A 6,000-nucleotide genomic window follows, 5' to 3' on the forward strand; every position below is an offset into this window, starting at 1 on the left:
TGCAAGTCCACGCCCTCTGAGAAGAAGTTTTCCATTTCGAACTTAGCCCACTTTAACTCCTTCACCTGAAGACCTGCAGTCTTCTAATCTATATAGTCAAGTTCAGATTCGCTGATTGGGGGTCTTGGGATCTCTCCCTGGAGCTCCCGACTAAATTTTACATTTAAAGCCAAGGACTGTTCACGTTAGTTTTGTGCAGTGCCTTTCATGTGATGCTTTGCAGTAAGTGACCCCCAGCAGTGTCTGCAGCGCCACACCCTTTCCTTTTGACATAATAAAAACTGTTGAAGTAGACTGACCTAATTCGTGAGGGGGGATGCACAAAACATTTGCTTAAACAAATTATGTAACCAACCACCAGGAATGGATAAAGAAAATGTGCGTGTATATATACACAATGAATTTTTTTCACCATAAAGAACAAAGTTATATCATTTGCAAGAAAATAATCCAACTGGAGATAATTATATTAAGCTGATTAAGGCAGTCTCAAAAAGATAAATATCCTGTTCCCTCTCGTTTGTGGTTCCTAGATTTTACATAGGTACATTGAATCATGTAGGTATTTGAAACTTGAAAGTAGACATGAAGTTGTCTAAGGAAATAAGTGTTAATAAATGGGAGGGGGATATATTTGATGCACAAAAAATACTTGTATGAAATTTCTAATATAAAATTAAATATTAAAAACCAAAGAAATAAGGTTATATACAGTCTTCCCAATCATGGAGGCTCAGACTGCATCAGCAATTAAAAGATCTTTCTCATCCATTCAAATACCAGGTTAAGATGACTCTTCTTTAAGGTTCCAAACTTCTTTACAATTTGCGAAATGAACTACCCATCATAATTCAAGGGTTTCAAGATCACTGCCAGAGGGCCTTTCAAGAGGAATATATATATATGTGTGTGTGTGTGTGTGTGTGTGTGTGTGTGTGTGTGTGTGTGTGTGTATACATATATAGTGCATTAGATTAGAGGTCTAGGAATCTTATGCCTATATCTCGAGGATCTCTCTCTCTCTCTCTCTCTCTCTCTATATATATATATATATAGAGAGAGAGAGAGAGAGATTATAATATATTATAATATAATTATAATATAATTAGATCATTTCTCCCCTCCCTCCAAACCCTCTCATGTACCTCTGTCCTTGCTCTCTTTCAAATTCATAGCCTCTTTTTCTTTAATTGTTACATACACACACACACACACACACACACACACACACTCCTAAATATACAAACACAGCCTGCTCAGTCCATATAATGTGCTTGTATGTATATGTTTCCAAGGGTGACTATTTGGCATTGGATTAGTGTGGTCTTCCGTGGAGACTGTTTCTCCAGCTCTCAGCATTTCCTTATTTGCCTGTGGCTCTTCATTTTATAGACTGGTACCCACACAACAGAGTCCAAATTCAGTCTGAGTCCCAACTTGTCAGGTGCAAATCCCACTATACGTACGTTTTTCTTTTCCGGTTCAGGCACAGTATCCCACACAGTGACCTTGCTTCCTGACACTTAGTCCTGTCCCACCTTCTTGAAATGATCCACCTCATCTCCATTTGTTGAAAACGTCTTTTCTTCAAAGCCCAGCTAGACACCTACCTTCTGTGAAGGTATTCACAATAATCTGCCCTGAGGGGATGCTTCCCTTCTTAGTGTTCCAACTGTAGGTATTACCTATATTCCTCACAGGACCTGCCACCTCATCTCCCAGATGGTAGTATGCCCCTTCTCCTCTGAAGATTTGGAAGCACCAACAAAGCCAGACCTGGGTTACTATATTGCTCCTAGCCTCTACTGAAATAGATAGGCAGTATAATTCAATATCATTTCAGCTTTCAATATTTTCTGAAAGTGTGGTTACTGGATTCCTACTGTCAGAATCCTTGAGGTAACTATTTGAAATGCAGACTCTGTGAGGGGACCCAAAACAGTTTGACCACACAGCTGCCATGACAGGCTTACTGGCAGGCAACACCCAGATCTAGGAAAAGCCATAAGCTGACACTACCCAGAGATCCACCCTGGATGGGCCAACATCCCAAACTTTCCAACCACTAGATAAGATAGCCAAATGTCCCTGAGCCTACCACACACCTATTTCTCCTTTTTACCAAGGTACTCCTAAACAAATGTCAACCAATCAGGGTCCTGAATCCTGGAAATCCCCTCACCCCAACCTCTGTTATGACAAAAACCCTGCCTGCCTGGGCTTGGGGCTCTATGCTCTCATGGCTGCTGTGTTGGACAGAGAGACCAAGCTTGAGCTTGAAATAAAGGCTCTTTGCTTTTACATATGGGATTCGGTCTCCATGGTGAGATTTTGGTGGTCCTTGTGATCTAGGCATAACAGATTCCTGGACCTCTAATCTAATGCACTATATCAATATGGAGAAAAGGTTGGAAATCCATTTTTTAAAGATTTATTTATTTCTTATGTACACAGTGTTCTGCCTATTTGTCTGCCTGCAGGCCAGAAGAGGGCATCAAATCTCATTACAGATGGTTGTGAGCCACCATATGGTTGCTGGGAATTGAACTCAGGTCCTCTGGTAGAGCAGCCAGCGCTCTTAACCACTGAGCCATCTCTCCAGCCTAGAAATCCATTTTTAATAAGCTCTCTATTGTTAATGCACACAGAAGTCTGAAATCACAATTCTCTAGTCACCTTAATATTATTAAAAATAGTATAGCGGTCTGGAGGTGTAGCTCAGAGCTAAGAGTACTTGTTAGCATACACAAGGCCCTGGGTTCAGTGCTCAGCACCACCCACAAGGGATAGTAAATGTCTAAAAAGCACAGTAGTGCTATTTATAATAAAAGCAACGTATATAAGAATACATACATACACACAAAGAAAAGTGTTGCAGAATATTTGTTTATACAGTGAAAATGTGTTTTTTGCCAAGGTGCCTACTGATTGGTTTAATAAAAAGCTGAATGGGCCAATAGCTAGACAGGAAGAGGTTAGGCGAGACTTCTGGGGACAGAGAGCACTCTGGGAAGGAGAAAGACAGAGTTGCCAGCCAGAAGAGGAAGAAGCAGGATGGGCAATATGGAGATGAGATAATGAACCACATGCCAGAACATAGATTAAAAAATATGAGTTAATTTAAGTTATAAGAACTAGTTAGGAGCAAGCCTAAGCTAAGGCCAAGCATTCATAATTAATAATAAGTCTCTGTGACATTATTTGTAAGCTGAGGGTCCCGATGAGAAAATTTGTCTACAGAAAAGACCTGGCAGTTCAGTTAGAACGAGCACAACTGTCTGAGTATTGTCTGAAGTGGTCGCCTGGGGAAGAAGTTTTCAAAGTTTGAAAGAGAAGGTCAAGTCAAAACCTGGAAGAAAGAAAAAATGAGGATGGTTCCAAGTTCACGTTAGCATTTTGGGAAGGATAAAATGTAATGTGACCCCGTCTCAAAACAAACCAAGACCAAACTTTATATTTATTTTTATTTTATGTGCATTGGTGTCTTACCCACATGTATATCTGTGTGGGGCTCTCAGATGTTGGAGTTACAGACAGCTGTGAGCTGCCTTGTGGGTGCTGGGAATTGAACCTGGGTCCTCTGAAAGAAGAGCATGTGCTCTTAACCACTCCGGCCCCCCAACCTAATATGTTTTTACAGCTCACTAAGTCCAGTTCTTGGTGCCCTTCTGTGCATGGATGTGAGGCTATGCCCCGGAGCCTGGGACCCCTGGCAGTGAAGTGGTCCAGCTTTAAATGGCATTAATTGTGTAAGCCTGTCATATCGCTTACCCTGTCAGAGTCTGGACTTCCACATTCACATGCTGGTAGGAAGAAAAAGTGCACAGCCTTGGAAGGGCTGGCATGGGTTTTAAATGTGACGCCTGAAGGACAACACCTGAACCTCAGCAGACAGCACTTTCCACACAGGTGTTTGTCAAAAATCTACTTTCCACCTTCTGTCTTGAATAGCATTTGGGTCCTAGACAGAAATTTGGTCACTGTGAACGTCTATAAGGTAGCAGACACCTGTAAACCTAGCACCTGGGAGGCAAAGGCAGAGCGAATGCTGAACGTTCCAGGGCAGTCTGGTCTGTCTAGATCGTCCCTGGCCATCCAGGACTGCATAGTGTGACCCTGTCTCAAACAAAATAAAACTGTCTTACCAAAGATTTGCAATGTGCAAGAAGATCTTTGCCATGTGAGCTGTTCAACGGTATGGAAATTTGGTTTTCCCGAACCAAACTGGGTGCTTGTATTGTGAATCAGGGTCTTGCAAAATAACCTAAGATGGCTTTGAACTTGTAATCCTCCTACCTCTGTCTCCCAGGGCAATAGAATTAAAGACAAGTGCCATCACCTCTGGCCACTTTTCTAGGTTTTTAAGGACTAAAATTCCATGTGGTTTATCTGGGTGCTTTGTAAGTGTAACCTAACCGTGTGTTGAGATGATTGGAATTCCTGTGACTTCAGAAGGAGACATTAGCAGGGCAAGGTGAGAAGTCCCAGTTTTCAACTGGCACCATTTTTCTCTTTTTAATTGTAATTGTAAACATTTTTAGGTGCATCATTTCAACTCAGTTTGTCGTGGGCTACTGCATTGGTCAACCAGGACTTTCCACGAGGCCAGTGACAATCAGAATGGTTAGACTGGAGAGCTGTTTGGGTGAGGAGTACAAGGGACCTGTAAGTGGACTGCATGGGAGCAGAGGTAAAAATGTGCCTGAAGATCCTGCAGTGTTAAACTTCCTGGTGATCACCTGACTCTCTTCACAGCTAGGAAGCCTGTGCTCCATCAATGCGGGCTGAAAGCGTAAGTGTCAGCTAGTTCTTGCTCAATCTTTGACCTATGTAGATGAGGAATCAGACAGAATCGTAAAGTTCATGTCATGTACCATTGTCCTTGCAGAGTTCAGGTAAAAAGCCTGAGCTTGGCAAACTCGTCATGCTATAATAAAATCCTACAAGTGTTTTATAGGTGTCTTTGTGTCAGGCAATGTGCCAGTCACTGGAAATGAAGAGATAAATACAGTGTGGCCCTTACAACAGCCCAGTGAGAAGACACAAACTTAAACAAATACCAAAAACGCCTGCGCACCGCTGTATATTATTGTCTCAGCACCAGGGAAGTGGGGACAGAAGGATCAGGAGTCCAAGGCCAGGCTTGGCTATGGAACAAGTTTGAGGACAGCCTGGGCAACATGAGACCCTGTCTCAAAACACAAAAACAGAAGGAAAAAGTAAATAAAACCCACTAAAACCAAAGTCACCACAACAAAACAAAGGAACAAAAACTTTCCATAGATGTTCTTTACGGTATTATGGGAAAATAACCTCATTTGGTTTGGGAAGAAAGAATCAGAGAAAATTTAACAGAAACCATGTTTGAAATAAATGAGACTTGAAGAAAACAAACTTTTCAGACGACTATCAAAAGAGAAAATCTTGCTGTTTTAGAAATGAGTCTGACATTTCTTCATCACTATAAAGATTTGCATATTTTACATAACATGCAGCCAAAAATTAAAATTCCAAAGCCACAGTAAAATACCTTATGCCACATCTTGTATCAGAATTTGACCAGGAGGAAGAAGGGAGGGGTGGGTTTTGACATATGACTGTCCTCTGGCCATATTATGAAAAACAGTGATGTAAAAACCTGCATGTCTGCTTGGTGCTAATATGCAGCTCTTATGTAAGTCTGAGGGTGGCCTTTCCTCATTTACCTGAAGAAGCATCTGGTAGTCTGAGGCTGTTGCTGTTCTAAAACACACAGCTGCTGAATGTCAGCCGTCTGTCCTCTCTCCTGGGCTTGCTGCTTAGGCTCAAACCCAGCCAGCTGACTTTTGTCTTCAGTAGTGTGATGTTGTCTGCAGTTGGATGAAATAACAATCATAGCGTGAGGCGGTTTTTGGAATTAATGAGTTAGAAATACTGGGGCATTTTCAGAGCCTATATTTTTTGCTTCCATAACAAAAGCCATCAGTTTTTCAGAACCACGTGAATCAGAAGCAGGCAGAT

This window comes from Peromyscus maniculatus, chromosome 11 (genome assembly GCF_049852395.1).
Source record: "Peromyscus maniculatus bairdii isolate BWxNUB_F1_BW_parent chromosome 11, HU_Pman_BW_mat_3.1, whole genome shotgun sequence".
Lineage (NCBI taxonomy): Eukaryota > Metazoa > Chordata > Mammalia > Rodentia > Cricetidae > Peromyscus > Peromyscus maniculatus.